This window comes from Puma concolor, chromosome B1 (assembly GCF_028749965.1).
Source record: "Puma concolor isolate L17-30 chromosome B1, mPumCon1.1.hap2, whole genome shotgun sequence".
NCBI classification, from domain to species: Eukaryota; Metazoa; Chordata; class Mammalia; order Carnivora; family Felidae; genus Puma; species Puma concolor.
This window is the reverse complement of record NC_141670.1, coordinates 85,205,035-85,223,861: the sequence shown is the minus strand read 5'-3', so window position 1 is coordinate 85,223,861 and position 18,827 is coordinate 85,205,035. Positions and strand designations below refer to the sequence as shown.

Below are 18,827 nucleotides of genomic sequence, written 5' to 3'. Positions count from 1 at the left end.
AGGTCTAGATAGTATTTAGACTATGTAGTTCTATGCCCTAGGTTTGGAAGTTTCCTAAAAAAAAAAAAAAAAAAAAAAAAGGCTAATTAGAAAAAGTCACCCATGTGGACAGTATGTGATGAGTAGAGATGAGGACTGAGGGCAGAACTCTGGGGAATGCCTGCATTTGTAGGGCCTGTGAGAAAGGAGGCCGAGAGTCAAAAGTGATATAGAAAACAGCCACAGATTCAAAGAAAAAAGGTGTAATCAATGAGTCGAATACTGCAGCCGGAGCAAGGAGGTTGCAAAATAAATAAAGGTCACTGAATTCAATCATGTGACTTGTAGTCTTTGACTTTTAGTAGAGTTTTAAGAGCAGAAGTCAGTTTACAAACAACAAATGAATGAGTAGTGAAGAATGGGAGGCAGCAGTCTATTCTATTTCAACCACTACATGTAGAGCCTTGACATGAGTAGAAAGGAAGAAGAAAGTCAGCACAGAGTCTGAAAGAGACTCAGAGATGAAACTGCTTCAGCATTTGTGAGGTGAGTATGCTTGGAGGTGCAAAGGACAAAGGAGATAGAGGAAGATTCAAGAATATGGGATAGTTGGCTACCTTTTTCAGAAAAAAAAAAAAAAAAAGATGTTTATGGGTTACAGACCAGGCAAAAAATAGGGATCTTTCATTGTTTATCAGAAAGTCCTTAAAAAAAAAAGTCCTTACTAAGTTGGGCTTGTCAAAGCATTCTCTGATTTCTCTGAATGTGGAACTGAAGATAAAGATGTCTGGGTGCCAGAGGAGGAGAATGTGGGGAAGTGACCAAATTAGAAGCTTCACCTCTTTACATTTTGTGACACAATCAGAATTTCTTGCAATACATTCTCAGTGGTTTAGCAAGCAAATAAAGCCAAGATTAAATTTTGAATCACCTAACCATCAATGTCACAATAAATTAGAACATCTATGCTACCCATGGTGTGTTTGGAGTGGCATCTTTGCATATACTTTCGAAGCTCAATGTCATTTGGTCTCAAGAGTTTACATTTTACATTCACAAACAAATTTCCAAACAGCATATATTTCTCCTGAACTGATTCTTTCTTTGTAAGTTTATGTGGGGGGAAGCCTCCCAGTGATGTATAAACATAAGGACTAGCAACCTGAAGCATTTTATCCATACAGATGACTATCAAAATGACTATACTAGAATACATTATTCTCCTTCCTTTTTAATTTCTAATACTGGTAATGACCTTTAATTATCTAGATTTTGTGTCCAACATATGACTCCTGATTATGGTCATTGGAAAAGCCTTATAACTGGTGTCCCAGAACTTCAGTATCTATTCAGGGTTAATAAATCATCTTAAAAGATATTCAGCTGTTTTCTACTGACCAGAGGCTTACTTCCTGTTGTTTTTCTGTTTAATGCTGAGTATCGCTTCTCGGCCTTTTGGCTAAGATCAAGTGTGTTTAATGCTGAGTATTTCTTCTTTTCCTTGTTTTAAAATGATATCATCCCCGAATGAGTTCTCATTGCTTGACTATGGATCTTAATTTCCCTTTTTGATCTGCACCCCTCAGCCTCTCTAAGGATATAGAATGCAACAGGAAAATGACATTTTCTGAGATATCTGTGATGAAGTAAGTTCGGGGAATTGTAGGTTAAAAACTCTAAGAGATCAAAGAAAAAAAACTCTAAGAGATCTATCTATCTATCTATCTATCTAATACTCTTCGAGTACTGACTTTGTGCCTTCAATTGTGTACACTGACTATAGTCTAAGAGGATTAAAAAAGAGGAGGGGCAATGTGGTGGGAAAACTCTATTGATCCTGAAACAACAGAGGCCCCTAAACTTCAGGCTAAAAAAATGTTGCTCCACTCTCTAAGCAGCAGAGACTGACATGGTTGGTGCTGAACTTCAGGAAGTAGACTGAAGGTAAGGGACTGGAAGAAAGAGAACAAACAATTAAGAGACTACTGCAGTGATCCAGATGAAAAGTTATAAAGGTCGGGAGTAAAGCAAAAGAAATACAAATGAGTGAGAGACCATATCTGAAAGATAGGGGGTGGAGTGAATCAATATCTTGGGGAAATTGCCTTATATGAATTACAGACAGAGGTAGCAATTATAAATTATAAGACCCAGGAGAAAGTATTTTATCTTGGACATATTTTTTTCCCTTCTCTGTCCCTTTTGTAACTACACTGATGCAGATAATCTGAGTCTAAGAGACTCATCATTTCTGAAATTTGCATCAATTTTCCACAATAAGTCTTGAAATGGCCGTGTTGCTTGCCAAACAGAGGGTTATCAGGGAGAGTACAAGGTATCACTCAGAGCCCACTGTGGCAATTGCTTACAGTTAACTTTTCTGATTAAAATAAAAAATGTCAGTAGTTTTATTGTAGTAGAACCAAGAGAATTCTTAGGACACCACAGTTTTTGTTGTTGTTGTTGTTGTTGTTGTTTGTTTTCCTATCCATTCGGTTTGTGCTTTGTTGCTCTTCAGTCAGAAACCACATTCTGTATCGACTCTTCTGTTCAATTGAGTAAGACGCAAAGACACAGAGCTCAGAAAAAGGGTATTTTTTTTTCTACTTTTGTGTTGTTTAGGGTCCCTCTAATTTGCTTAAATCTTTTCCTCAACTCAGATTGTTGGAGCCTGGAGGGACCTTAGAGATCACCCAGTCCAACCCCTTCATTTTTCAATGAGAAAGCGGTGGCCTCCAGAGGAGAACAAGGATCTCATTAGTAGTCCATGGGGTGTAGAGCTGGGATTGTGTGCAGAACAATTAGATTAATGATATTCTTCAGCTCTCACACAGTGAAACAGAACCTCCTCTCTAGCTCCATCCCTAACAGAGAGGAAGGAGCTACTCTCTCACTCAGATTTTATACATTGTGAGGACGTGGTTTCCAGCACATTCCTGTAAGGAAATGTTCTCAGGGTTGAGAGGAAGTGGAGCTGGATACCATGCATATGACTCATCCTGATCTCTCTGCTCCCCGGCAATCCCTATGGCATTTTGATTTTTTTTTTCTAGACAATTCTGGTGTGGAGTTAGCCTTTCTCAGTCTGCTACTATAGCTGCTATTGCTCCAACTTACAAGCCATGGAGAATTCCCGGAAAAAAAGAAAATTCATGGATGGCTTCATATAACACTCATAAAGTCATCAGCTAAGGCCACAGAACATTAGTAATAAAAGTTACCATTTATTGAATACAGATTAATTCAAAAAGGCCCATTGCCTCACCCTAACGATCTCCTTCAACCGTCATACTATTACTGAGAGGTGGATACAAAGATCCATGTTACAAAAGGAAAAACTAAGAAATAATCAAGGTTACACCAGCAATAAGAGGTAGAGATAGAATTTGAATTCCATTCCTCTGACTCTTAAGTCTATGCTCTTAACATGTGCTATACCTTCTTTTCTGCATTTTGCATTCTGTAAGAAACTATGTAGGATTATAGTACCTGCATACATGGCCCTATGGTCTACCTAGGATAGCTCAACATATTCAGAACAATCATAGAAAAAAAATGTAGTATTTGCCATAAATGAAATAAAGGTTTTGAATCTAAAGAGTTTTCAGTGTGATTTTAGGCTTATGGTAACCACACATCCCAGCATGCCCAGGATAACTCTGGTTTATGCCTATAGCCCCAGCAGGACTTAGATGGAGAGAAGGAGGGTTAAAGGGTATTAAAGTATTAAAAAGTATTAAAGTATTAAGTATTAAAAAGAAAGAAAAAGAAAAAAAAGACAGAAGCAAGGATATGTGGTGTTTGATATGTTTGTGTGCTGTTACATGTTTGCTGAACAAGTGTGTAAGGGCAGGTATTTAATTGAGAGAAGGGTATAAAGATGAGTGGGAGAAACAGGGCATGGTGTGACAAGGAGATGAAATAAAATGATGATATACTACATGGTGTGCTTGGGTTTTAGAAAGATTAGTTTAAAAATACTCTGCAGGGTAGACTGAAGTTTAAGGATTGGAAGCAGAAAAGCCAGTGAAGAGGACATGGAAATAATTAAGTTGTAAGGCAAGTTAGAGAGGATCAGCGTGGCAGAGAGACCTTGCAGAAGCCAAAAGACACATTGAGGGAAAGACATGACAGGTTCCAGTCAACGGAAGAGTACTTAACACTTGAGTAATTGTTTATGACTACGTTGGCCCCAACTATTAGATGCTATCATTGCGGACAGTGAGAGAACAACAGAAATTGCCTTAATGCACTCATGAAGCTTTGGAGCTAAGTGGCAGTAAGCTGAAATAATGGTACACGCTACCAAAGAGTTTTTATAGTAGTTTAAGAAAAACAGTCATGGCAGAAGTATATCATATGGCACAGAAAGCATAGGCAACCCGAAAACTGTTGCCATATGTAATTTAACTTCAGCAAAATCCTATCACATCATAATAAACAAATCATGCTAACTCAAATTCTGTTGGTTTTGTTTTATGTCATTTGTACATTTGTTTTGGCTCTACAGTTGTATCAGAGCTAAAGGCATACGGTGTTTGTACCTGGTTTTATGTTTGGGCATATCTAAGTAAAATTATACTGAAAATAGTCTATGTCAAAGAAGAAGGTATGCAGTAATTCTTTCTTCTTAAGGAGGTCAATGTATGACTCAGGTTTGAGACACAGTGTCTAACACAATTGCTATTTACATAACTGGCTTTGATAAGGACATGGTCATCTGTGATGTGCCACCAGTTTAAGTGGACTGGTGGATTGGAAGTCAAACTGCAAAGGGACAGGAGGAAAATATGGGATTAAAAAGTAATACCAACAGTTGAGAGCACATCAAGAAGTGTGTATTGTGTATGACAAATTCTGAAGGAAAAACATAAAATGAAGAAAAAATCAATAAAACCCAACCATATAAACTATGATTGATACTCAAGACTTAGGACAATAGCTGTACTTGGCTAAAATGTGAGTTTTGTGGTTTTGTGGTAGACATTGCATATATTTCTTTCCAGAAAGGTGACTATATCAATAGACAGGAGTTAATTTTATGGCCAAAAATATAAATGATAATTTTTAAGATTCATTAAAATACAAAGTATCAAGAAATATGGAAGGCAATCCAGATGCCATATCTAATTACTCCAAACCAATCAATTAACAAAGGGTCTATGGGTCATATCCATGTGAAGTGCCATTGATTTAAAGAGCTGATTTTTTTTTTTTTTTTTTACTTTTAGTCAGATGGTGGTGTTGAGGTCCTAAATCACGTGGCTAAAATACTTACTTTTGTTCTTTTAATTATTTTTCTAAATAAAAGGCAGTAATTCATTGAAAACTAGCTTCCAGGAAATTGTTTAGGGGATCACGAACAACTGACTTTATGTATAAGATTTCAAAGTTAATCTAGTAATGAATGACCTAAGATTCCTATATAGAAATATGAAACCAAGATCTATCAGGACACTTATCCTTTTGTTTCAGAGGATTGCATCTCAATGGATTCCATTCTAGTAAAACAGGGATTAGCTGTTACTCTCATTCCCTTAAAATACTTCCCATTGGAGAATGATTAATAAAAAGTAAATGGTTGATTAAAAACTAAAATATAGACTATTAGCCTATACATTTCTATAATTGTATAAATTATCAGTTTAAAAAAATTCTCAGCCAATACCATTGTACATAGTATATGGTAATTCTATATCTACATATAGCATGGTGTTTATGCACTAAAGTCATACAATCCTAGCTTGAATCTGGCTTTGCTTCTTGCTACCTGTGTCATTTGGACAATCTATATCATTTAGTTAAACTTCCATTTTGTCATCTTTCAAATGGGGATGATAATAGTATTATTATAGATAGGTTAACATGAAAGTTAAACACACACACTTAAACACGCATGCCAATAGTATATTTAGAATGTCTCACATATGTTAAGTACTCAATAAATGGTAGCTATAATTATCAGTGTCATACATATTGAAATATATTGAATAAATGACAATGAAATAATCTACAAGATCTCTATTAATGGCTACGAAAAACCCACAGTGTAACACAGATTAATCTTTATAAGTTATAGTCCACAGTAGTGATTTCAAAGAGTATTTAACCATTACTTCTAATAGTATTTTGTTCTTATGACTTATATATACTAATAATTACTTTCTCTAAATATTTTTCTAAATTTTACAAATCCAAATTGGATGGGCTATTAAACAGTTTGATACTTTTTAACCAAAAGATGTTTTACTTGTAGAATATTGCTTTCTTGCTTTTATTATTGCACATTTTATAATGCTTATTTCTCTTATGCTTCTAATCCACACCTAATTTAACATATATAACACAAAAGAACTGTGACTCAAACTTATAATTCATCTTAGTCTATCTGAAAGAATCACTTAATTCTGATGATGTTTTGTTATAATATTTTCAATCAAAAATCATTAATATATACAGAGATTTTTGTTCAAATATTTGTACCTTGGGTAATTATAAATATTCAATCCCTTATAATTGAGATAATGATAACCAGAGAGGTTTGATGCAAATTAAATTATTAAAATGCATAATATTTCAAAGGGGAATTGATGTTACTCTTTTATTATTAAACTAGCTTATTTATTCCCTAGGAATTACGTATTTAAAATTTATTTCTCAGAAATTGCTACCTGATTACTTAGGCACAATCCATGTTCTTCTATGTTAATAAATATAAACTAAAGCAATTGCATATAGGTATCAATTAAAACAAATACACAGGTTTCTTTGTCTTCCCTCTACTGTTCCATAAATTGGCACATATTTATAAAATAACATTAATTCCCCAAAAAATTCTACAGTGAAGAATGCATTGAATAATTTCATTAAATATTCTTTTTTGTATGTAATGCCTTTATCTACTGGCCCAAATTTGCTATGCTTAAATTGCCTCATCTCCTAAGACAGACTTTCCCATATTGTGTTCCATAAGTATCGATGAATATGCAGTGCTAACAAAAGTTAATTTTCTTTATGATAGAATTTTCACAAGACTTTAATATATAAAAAGGTAGGGGGCTTTTGGGAGCTGAAAACATGCTAGTTCTTGGTCGGAGGCAGCTGTTTCTCAGGTATTCACTTCATAATTATTCACTGAAATATACACTTCTGTTTTATTCACTCTTTACTCCTGATAATACTTTAACATTATGTCCCATAATATGTATTGTGATATTGAGGACATACAGACTAGAAAAATTTCTTTTTTCTTGGAACACTTATTTAACTTCATAAAGGTAACTAGTTTTAGGAGGAACATGAACTGGGAAATGTTGGCTTACAAGAGTTCAGAAAAATAAGTTTAAAGCCACAGGCTAATTAGAAAACTAAACCACTGGGGTGCCTGGATGGCTCAGTGGGTTAAGCATCTGACTTGACTTCAGCTCGTGTCATGATCTCATGGTTTGTGGGTTTGAGCCCCTCATCAAGCTCTGTGCTGATAGCTTGGAGCCTGGAGCCTACTTCGGATTCTGTGTCTCCTTCTCTCTCTGCCCCTCCCCTGCTTGTGCACATGTGCGCATGCACTCTCTCTTAAAAAAAAAAAAAAAAAAAGGTTCGTTTTTTTTTTTTTAAAGAAAACTAAACCATTTACACTCAAATTACAACTCAGGATATAACAAATGTTGGCAAGGATGCGGAGAAAGGGGAACCCTTTTGCACTGCTGGTGGAAATGCAAACTGGTGCAGCCACTCTGGAAAACAGTATGGAATCTCCTCAAAAAATTAAAAAAAGAACTACCCTATGACCAAGCAATTGTACTACTCAGTATTTATCTAAAGGACACAAAAATGCTGATTTAAAGGGGCACATGCACCCCAATTTTAGAGTAGCACTATCGACAATAGTCAAAGTATGGAAAGAACCCAAACTTCCATTGACCGATGAATGGATAAAGAAGATGTGTGTGTGTGTGTGTGTGTGTGTGTGTGTATATATATATATGATGTATGTATGTATGTATGTATATACATAGACACACACAATGGAATATTATTCAGTGATCAAAAATTATGAAATCTTGCATTTTGCAACAACATGGATGGAACTAGAGGGTATTATGCTAAGCAAAATAAGTCAGAGAAAGACAACTATTATATGATTTCACTCATGTGTAATGTAAGAAACACAACAGATAAACATAGAAAAAGGGAAGGAAGAATCAGATAAAAACATAGAGGGAGGAAAACCATAGGAAACTTAAATACAGAGAAGAAACCAAGGATTGCTGGAGGGGTGGCGAGTATGGGATGGGCTAAATGGGTAAATGGGTGATGGCCATTAAAGAGGGCACCTGTTGGAATGAGCACTGGGTTTTATATGTGATGAATCATTAAATTCCACTCCTGAAATCATTATTATGCTACATGTTAACTAACTTGGATTTAAATCAAAAAACAAAAAGAAAATGAAACCATTTACTCAAATTAATATCCATGTACTAAAGTCATGATAGCTTACAAAGGTAGGTAGAAAATCAATTCAATCATCTAAATAATTTTGACAAAAATGTATTATTCTTGTATATATATTTAGACTAGATGCCATTTTATTTTGATTTTTAGTTGAATAAATGTCCCAGTTTTCTTTTTACTTGGTATTGGGCTGTCTTAAAGCAGGTACATGTAGGGGCACCTGGATAGCTCAGTTTGTTAAGCATCCAACTCTCAACATCAACTCAGGTCATGATCTCAGGATCATGAGATTGAACCCTGCATGATCTCTGTGCTGACAGCACCTGGAGTCTACTTGGGATTCTCTGTCTCCCCCTCTCTCTGCCCCTCCCCACTCACATGCATGCTCTCTCTGTGTCTCAAAAATAAATAAACTTTTAAAAAAAGTTTTAAAAAATGTACATTTAGACCCTATCACTAAAAGAAAGCAATGTGGATACTTTAAGTAAAGGTAATACCAGTGCTCCCATTGTCTCTGTCTCTCTCCCTTTTTTTTTTTTTTTTTTTTTTTTTTTAGTTTGGATGGTTTTGGTTTAAATAAAGTACAAAATGACACACTATACTGAAATAATATGCTGTTCTGACTTCCTTGGAATCAATGTTCAAATCTTTCTTGATCAAGAATAGACTATTATATTAGACTCCCATCACATTTAAAGTTTTTTCAAGTACTTTATAAAAAAAACCCTCAAAACAATTTTTTGTTATTCTTTAGATACAATTTTTTAAAAAATATGACTTATTAATTTTATCGTGCTAAATAAGCATTGTGTTTTCCACTTTGGGGAACAGCTATAGATATAAGCATTTCCAGGAGACAAGACATGTACAAATAACCTATTTTCTCCAGAATTTCTATAAATTCTATATAATCATTTGAGAGTTTCTAAACAAACATGGGAACTCTACTGCAGAGATTTCAACCCAGTTGTTGGGAAGAAAGGCTCCTTTCAAGGAAGAGCATTAAAAAAGGAGGGCTCTGGCAAATGGGAGCCATATGGTACAAGGAAAAGAGCAGTAGAGGAAGTGTTGGGGGAAACAGGTTCTGGGCTTGGTGCTCTGACAAACTGACAGTGTGTACTGTAACTTAACTAAACGAAACTTAACTCAAATGTTATTTGAGGGAATTGGCCTAGATACTCTCTAAGTCTAAAGTCTATGCCACCTCAACATTGCCATCAATTCCTATAGAATTCGAACTCTGCATTTCTAACTCCTCATCATTCACCATAGATCAGGCATTGCATTAGATGCTAAAGAGATGAGTACATATTGTTTCAGCCTTCAGGGCTCAAAGAGGGAGAAAGGATATCTGAATCAATATTGATACTTAGATCTGAGGAGGAATGTCAATACAGTAACACTAAGCATAGAGAAAGGAACAATGAAGCCTCACGTAAGAGGAATCATCCAAGGTAGATGTTACAAATATGTGGCAGTTTAATAGGCGGAGGAGGCACGAGGACGTAGAAACACAGCAGAGACAAATGGTGTGTGCAAAGGGTAGTGTCTTCAAGGACCTCGGGGGCTGGTTGGGAGGAAAAGAGCTGTGGAAGGAGAAAAGGCCAGGAGAGGAATGGTCATGACAGTCCACTGAAAAGATCCTAAGATGATATGGGACTGACTCAACGTCTGTTTTGAAACATGAATTGTGGCAGCTACTCAGAGGGTGAGCTTCCAGAAGGCAGTAGGGAGAGGGAATCTGATGAGAACTGGTAACGCTTAATCTAAGGCAGACACTGTGTGGATGATGACTGTCTGTGATACTAATACAAAGGAAATCCGCCTATTTCTAGTGATATTGGTATCAGTGCTGGTATTTTGTTCAGAAAATCGGAAATCTTGTCTTGTATTCTTTGTCCTAATGGCAGACCACCACATACTCACCTAAGTAAAAGTTAAAATTGTACCTCTAGTCATGGCTCAGCTTCTCAAAAAACGCTTTAGATAGGCTTGAGGATTTAACTCAGAATTTACCTGAATCCCTCAATTTCTCTCCCAGGAATCATGGAAGAGATAACCCAGACCTAGAAAATTGTGGGAGGACAGTGAGTTACTAACTGCCAATCTCTCTACCAGAGAGCAAGAATGTTGCAACAAGAATCAAATCCAGGTCTTTCCTATGTCAATTTTTATCTCTGACATAGGCTTTAACAACCATTCTCTCATTCCCATGAGGCTTAACTTATTCCTACTTGAATTCTGGCCTATAAATTGTAGAAGTAAGCACAATCATTCATTCATGTCCATAGAATGTAATTTGGTACTTTAGTAATAGAATATTAAATGATGCCTAGGATAGCCATATGAATAAATGGGTCTTCATAAAAGCCTAAATGGTTTTAGGGAGTTATTTGGACACTGGAGACATCTGTACTTTTTCTTAGAAATATTTTAGAATTCTAATCAACCTATCACTAAATGTATTTAGTGATAGATTACCATATATCATTCATCTCTGCCTTCAAATATTTCCTTCAGATAACCTTGCTAACATTTTTATGCATTAATTTAGAAACTTCTGATGGAAATGCTGTTCTAGAGGTCATTGAAAACATCTTCTGGGGGCGCCTGGGTGGCGCAGTCGGTTAAGAGTCCGACTTCACCCAGGTCACGATCTCGTGGTCCGTGAGTTCGAGCCCTGCGTCGGGCTCTGGGCTGATGGCTCAGAGCCTGGAGCCTTCTGTGTCTCCCTCTCTCTCTGCCCCTCCCCCGTTCATGCTCTGTCTCTCTCTGTCCCAAAAAAAATAAATAAATGTTAAAAAAAAAAACAAAAAACAAACATCTTCTGATCATGCTATATGCTGTTATCTTCTGCTATATACAAATAAAATACAACAAAGCCTGGCTGACTTCCCCATGCACATTATTCAATGTAATAATATGCTAAACCATAGCACTCTGTTTCTTCATCTGTTTCTATAGAACCAAATGCCTTCAGAATAGTATCTGGAAACACCACTACTGTATCTGAATACTTTTATATGCATGTATGAGATAATCACTGCTGCAAGATCAAGTTCATTACAGCCTCATTTCAAGTTCCATCTGGGAATTAAACTTAAATTGAGGCTGAAATGGGTTTTGTTATCCCTATTGTGTTCCTTAGGGAAGATGGTTCACGATGATCAAGAGACTGATTGTCTCTGGGGTGGAAAACACAGAGTTTGGGATAGTTCACAACATGCACACACACGGTAATGTAAAAATTAGATACTTTCACAGACAGTCCAGAGAGTCATATTTTTTTTTTCTTTTGTTGAGAACTGACTTAATTGTGAGTGCTTGCCTGGATTAAGGATTTGCAACATTTATTTTAAGATTTTCTGATCCATTACTAAAACAAGTGCTGTGATTACAGGAGGCTGGATAATCACAAAGGGTTCCTAAATCATGCTTAAGTATATCCACAACCAGATAATGACATCGTTGGGCATGAAGTATTTAGGAGATAGAGATAATAATATACATAAGGGACACAATCTTTATTATGTACTGTCTGAAACAGGGAATAGATAAAGGTCTCTAAAAAGGGAATAGATAAAAGTCTCTAAACCTTTATTGCCTTATTCAGAACAATCTGTTCTACTGAACTTGAATGGACACTTCAAAGTCAGCTAATTTTAACTATAATCATCAGCTAAAGATTGCTTACTAAGCATCTTATGACATAAGAGTAACCAAGTATGTGTGTATGAGTCCATTCACTAGTTTGAACCTTCTAGATTTTTTATTTTGCTTCATTAATTCAATAAATGTTTTTTATGGGCCTACTCTGTGCATTTATAATTCAAAGTCACAGGAATCATGGGGTTAACTATTACACATTCATTTTCAACACCAGAGTGCATTAAAGTTGATTTGATGGTTAAGTAGACAACTGTGGATATTGACAAAGTCATTGATTCCCAAGAAGCACCTAGGAAAGGATTCAAACTCTTCTTGTCATTTATAGTGAAACACGTGACTCTGAGGTAGAGATGGACTTGGGACTTTATATACAGAAGAGGCCGTGGGAAATACACTGTCAACTCCAAATTCATAAAGTATGGCAGGTCTTTGTCAAGCAGGAAATTTATTTTTTTTCTTTCTCTGATTTTTTTAAAGTTTAGTTTGAGAGAGACAGACACATCACGAGTGGGGGAGGAGCAGAGAGAGAGGGACAGAGAGAATCCAGCAGGCTCTGCCCTGACCTCAGAGCCTGATGCAGGGATTGAACCCACAAATCTGTGAAATCATGACCTAAGTCAAAACCAAGAGTTGCATGCTTAACCAACTGAGCCACTCAGGTGCCACCTTTCTCTGATTCTTATAAATGCTTTAAGGCTAGATGAGATAATGCCCATTAAATTCTTTACAAGAGTACAAAAAGGGAATTACATTGGTATTCAAGTTAACCAAAAGGACCATATTATACACATTATATTCTGGGTCATCAGGATTAGTAATCATAAAGCAGTCATGTTAAATCATAAGTTTTAGAAATAGTATTTGTTCAATGTTGTGTAAGTCTTATTTAATTTTCTACAAATGTTTCTTTTATACTCAAAGTTTTGTTCTATGGAAAGTAATATGAATCCTTCAACAAAAACAACAACAAAAGCAATTAGTATATGAATAGTTTATGAATTGGAAATGCTTCTTCTTAAATTAGAGACACTTAAACTATAAACACTGCTACTGTAAGTAAATTTGACCTAAAAAAAATCAGCCTACAGAAGATAAAATGTTAATTTTTTTAATGCTTATTATTTTTGAGAGAGAGAGAGAGAGAGAGAGAGAGCAGGGGAGGGGCAGAGAGAGAGGGAGACACAGAATCAGAAGCAGGCTCTAGGTTCTGAGCTGCCAGCACAGAGCCTGATGCGGGGCTTGAACTCACAGACTGCGAGATAACGACCTGAGCCAAAATCGACGGCTTACCCAACTGAGCCACCCAGGCGCCCCAGAGAAGATAAAATGTTAAATTGTATCTCTCTCTTCCAAAATGCCAAACTTACAAAGAAACCTTTGATTAGGAAATGAGATGAAATGGTTTTATGGCATAGAGACTACATAAACGGAAGCAGATGATGCTACCTATAAAAATTTAATCTCACTAAAGAAGTAAGTCATAGAAAGATGAAGAAAGTCAGTGTCAAGGACTTCTGATTCCCAGGACAACCTAAAGCTTCAGGTCCCAGGAAGAGGCTACTATTGGATGTTTTGGTTAGTAACAAAGTGCCAAAAATGACTGGAAGTCACTAAGCCTAAAGACATACAAACATTTCATAAGGAAGTGAAGAGCATCAAGTTCTAAATTGGCCAATCTAAATCTGCAGAAGTTTGGTAATGTTAATATATTATGCCTGTGGTTGTAACAGGATACACTGATGAAGGTGGAAGTTATGTAATCTTCTCTGGAAGTCTGAGCAATACTAGTGACAAAAGGAAATTAAAGAAACAAGTCAACTTTGAGCTGTATTTTGCAATTGAAATACCCCTTTTGTCCTGTCCTACTTACTCAGGAACCCTGAGGGCTATGATCACAAAATTTTCTCACCTCTCACTTGTCAACCACCCAAATGATGGAGAAGTGAAAAACAGTAAGGAGACAAATTCTTCTCTTAAAGTTTATTATGTTCTGTGATGTCAGGGTACCCATATTCCAGACTGACAGGCACCATGGAAATAACTAATTACAGATGGAAACCTATAAATACATCATCACATAACAAACCAACAATTAGGAAACATAGCACATTTCACAGGAACTTTATGATGATAAAAATGTTCCATTTTAATATGAGGATGTTAAAAACCAATTGTAAGTTCTTTCTAGCTGCACTATTTTTTTTTTTAATCTGTTTACCTCATTCTAAAGTTACAGAAAATTAATTTATGGCCAAATTCTTCATTGGGTGCCACTTACACAATCTTTATTATTCTTCTTCTCCAATGTTGGTTAGTGATTGAAGGTGAGAACAGAAGCAAAGTTTCTTTCACTGGCTGGATTTATCTATTTCCACTTAAGATTCAAAAATGGTTAAAGTCTCAGTAGCCAATGCAGAAGTTAAAGACAACTTGATGGGTGCAATCCCAGCGTTGGACTTGAAATTAAGAGGTCAGTCTGTACTGACATGAATATTAGTGAAGACTCCTGAGCAAAACCAGAAATAAATTTGCCTGGGTATATAGATTATGGAAATTCTTACATAGCCACAGGCAAGAGAAATGGATGTATAAAATCCGGAACTGACAACATTCCATTACCAATGCATATATTATACCAAAATTTGCTTTCTTCTTCCCTAAAACTTTCTGCAAATCCATCTCCTCTTTGTGCAGTGCTCTTTTTGCTTCTTATTGAACATTTCTAGAATCCATAGTGCTTAAGATTTAGTAAGAATTAAAAAAAAATTTTTTTTCAGTCCATTATTCCTTAAGACTCAACTCCAGTGCTACAGGCAAAGTGAGCGTCAGAGGATCTCGGCCTCCTGTGAACACTTAGAGTGCTTTCTGGATCTAACCAGATGGCATTCACCACATGCAGCCTGCATTTTATTTATTTGTGTATGTCCTGTCTCTTGTACCAGACTGGAGTTATTTTAGGACAAGGAACATATTTTACGTACCTAATGTGCCTTATACTAAAGAATAGTATATAAAAATACCACTTGAGTCAAGGTCCCTCAAGAGAGCCAAGTGTCACTCTTTCTGACAAGGATCCTGCACTTGGGCCATGACCATGCTAGTTACTCAATAGATAAATGCCTTTGATTAAAATTGATTGTGCCTTAGCCTTAGTAAATACCAGAAGCTCATTAGCACAACAGAGAGATTTAGAGTAATAGTTATTTGTATACCAATTTGATTTTCTAATCAGTTTATACTATCAAAAAGACTTGAAAATTAGGACTAATTCTGAGTTTTGGCCTCACTCAAATAAAAACAATCCCTCATTTTCACAAATGATTTTAAAATGAACATCACTATATCACTGGGCTATTATTTCTCAGATTGTGCCTTTTCCTCTTTTTTCCCTTTTGAGCATCTCTAAGGAAGCTATTTTAGATACAATCTGTTCTTTGTTCCAACAGCATATAATGGAACAAAAGGCTAGATATTCTCCAGTTCAATATTATGTTGAAAGCACTGTAGAATTCATATACTATTCTTGCTTAACAATTATGATGAAATACTCAAGACAAGAAAGGTTTGAGATTAAAAAAAATAAAACAAAACCCTAAAATAAAATTCTATTTTGCAGAAGTGTATTTTAATATCACTGAAACACTTTAATCCCATGTTAAAACCAGTGGGGAAGGCTCTTGGACAAAACCAACTTATGATATCTGTTGTAAGATATCTGGTTCTAACACAGCTGTCTCTCATTCTAGGAATAAAGGGTAGAGGTTCATTCGGGTTAAGTAGTAATGGTGTTTATGAGTCTTAGGAGGAGGTCAACTAAAATTGACACCAATGGGAGAGATTAGGTTTTTGATTGCGTCACAGATTGTGAGCTCAAATACACAGTCTTGCCTGCCTCAGTCTGATGAAACCAGTTACAAAGGAGAAAAATGCAGACAGGTTAGAATCACCTAGGAAACCAATGTGTTTGTGGAGGGATAAGGACTCCTAAATCTGGATACTTATAAAAGTCACTTCTCTAGTTTTTCTTAACGTCATGGTTTTCTCAGAGAGCATAACTTGATAAAGTGATCCACTTTTAATATTTATTGCCATTATATCCCAATCTTAAGCCTCTAGCAAAACATGCTGAAATTTTTAGAGTACCTAATAGTTTAATAGTCTCTTGTGGGTGGAATGTGTTTTTTTCTTTTTTACCTGCCCCATAATAATACCAACTTAAGGTCACCTTCTCTTAGCAGTCCTAACAGTGCCCCACAATCCCTCCAATACCCTCTGACAATTAACTACTCCCTTACCTTGGTTTCCAAAAGCAGTTTATACATAATATCATAGAAAACTTAACCTGTTATTATTTATTTGTATGTGATTTTCTCCTAATAGGTTTTGAGCTTCTTCAGGATCAGAAATATATCATATTCATATATGTATCTTCAATATGAAGCATGATTCTTGGTAAATAATAATCACTCAAACATGCTTCCTTCCTTGATGTAAGAGAATATTCAGAGCCATCTCCTCTTTATGGTGAATGAAATACTTTTTAAAGAAATAATTAATAGGAAAAAAATAAATCAAATAAGAAGAAATAATTAATAGCACTATGGTCAACCAAGGTCAGCCTATGCAGGCCCATGTTGAAGTAGATCATCATCATTCTATAAACATGCCCTCTATGGGACTTCTGAGGGAGAGATGACTGCACCCCAACAAAGACATAAAATAGAGTTAGCTCAGGGGTGGAATCTCTTCCTTCAACTTCCCGCCCCTGTGCTTCAGACCCTCATGAGGAAAAAGCAGGTGCTGGGTAAGCACAACTGCTCACTGACATCCTTTCTCTTTGACAACAGTGCACTGCTTGTTCAGTGGGGAGACAAAGTGAACTTGAACCAAGTCCAAATGGTCTCTCTCGCCAATTTTCAATCTTGGTCAAGGCTTTATGGTCTGGTTTAGTGTAACAATCAACCACAGATTGGCTCTAGAGTTGCTACATGCTACGTACGCGTGACTCATTTTTGGTTTTGCACCTTCCATGATTTTTCATTTCAGCAGGCCCGAAGAAAATGCCCCATGGAATACATTTTTAAGATATTCATTTTTTTACTTAGCTATATAAATGTTTGGTTGCAGGGCCCTTAAATAACCTATTAATTTGGTATCATAGGCTAAGAGTATGTTCTATTATAAAATTCAACCTCATTTCTTAAAGCCCAGAAAAGATATAATGTGGCCATCATACTTTCTCTGGGCAATGCTGATAAGGACAAAAATGAATACATTTATATTTCATTACAAAATAACAATTATCTCAATAGAATTGGGAGAAACCTTCCTAGACAGCAGTGTATAAGACAAAGGACTACATGTTTTCACTTACTACACAGTGAAACAAAGTTGTTTTATAAGGGTTATGCAATTTATGTATTCAGGAACAAAGAGATTGAAGATAGATAGCTCTAGCTAGCTAGCTAGCGAGTCTAGGCTCTTAGAAGCGTGGACTTGAAATAAGATGGACTGGTTCTACCATTTCCTGGTTGTGAAGATTTGAGCAAGTCATTTAATCTCTCTGTTGCTGTTTCCTCATTACAGGATTAATCTTTAGGGTTTAAAATAATGTTTAAGGGAGGAAATATTTGCAAAGTGATTAGAAAAGTTCTTGGTATATAGTAAGCAATTTATAATGGAAAGAAAAAGAAGGAAGAAAGGAAAGAAGGAAAGGAAGGAAGGAAGGAGAGAAAGAAGGAAGGAAGAGAGGGATGGAGAGAAGGATGGAGAAAAAGGGAGGGACATTTTCTTCTTTTACTTTGTGTTCTTCATGTTACATTTAGAACATAAAGTGCAATTTTGCTTGTGATTATTTATAAAGAGCATCAAAAACAATGCCTTTGAGAGGCAATATCTTTCAGGGAAGGCAGAAGCAGTTGTATCTACTTTTATATCATAAAGGGATTTAAATGATTAAGCAGAACATGGCAACCATTTTCAAATACTTGCAGGCTGACATAAGGAAAGAGATACTGACTTACTCTATGTTGATCCAAACAGATGAGCGGATTAACAGGGTGAAGTTACAGGGTGACAGATGTCAGCTTAACATGAAGATAAGTTTTATGAAACGTAGAACTGTCCAACCACAGAATGGGTTGATACACCAAGTAACAGACTCTCTGCTACTGGACGTGTGCACATAAAGGTTAGCTGACAATCTGTCAGGGATATTGTACAAGGAATTCCTGCCTTGCTTGGCAGGGTCACTAGGTAATCTCTAAGGTCTTTTTCAAATATTACAGTCCTAAAATACCACTAATATGAAAAGTTACGAGTGCACAGAGATGGAAGGAGTTTGAAAACTGACTTCTAGGAGAATAATGTGAAAGCTTGAAAAGTAACATTTTATTCTGTACCTAAAGCTTGCGGCCCTTCATCAACCCATGAAAATAACGATCAAAGGAATCTGCCTGGTATATTTGGGAGCAGTTGATGTGCCAATTTCCAGGTATTCTTCTTTTCTCAATTTATCTCATTTTAATGAGATACACACTGTTGTTGTTATTATCGTTGTTTTACTTTACATTAAATGTGTTGCTTAATATTAAATTCAATGGCTGAAACAGTAGTGTATGAAAAACACATCTCTCACAAGTCATAACGATTGGGTCATCTGAATACAGTGCAGTTTAAAAACAAGACCAAATTAGGTCTAAGCAAAATGAACATAAATATAATTT

At 35.9% G+C, this 18,827-nt stretch overlaps 1 protein-coding gene and 1 pseudogene across 9 annotated transcripts in view; one reads left to right on the top strand and one right to left on the bottom strand.

The window, feature by feature from the left end:
* Positions 1-18,827, bottom strand: part of INPP4B (inositol polyphosphate-4-phosphatase type II B) — a 778,175-nt gene that overhangs the window by 12,917 nt on the left and 746,431 nt on the right. The window lies entirely within an intron of this gene.
* Positions 1,419-1,561, top strand: LOC147581734 (U2 spliceosomal RNA; annotated as a pseudogene).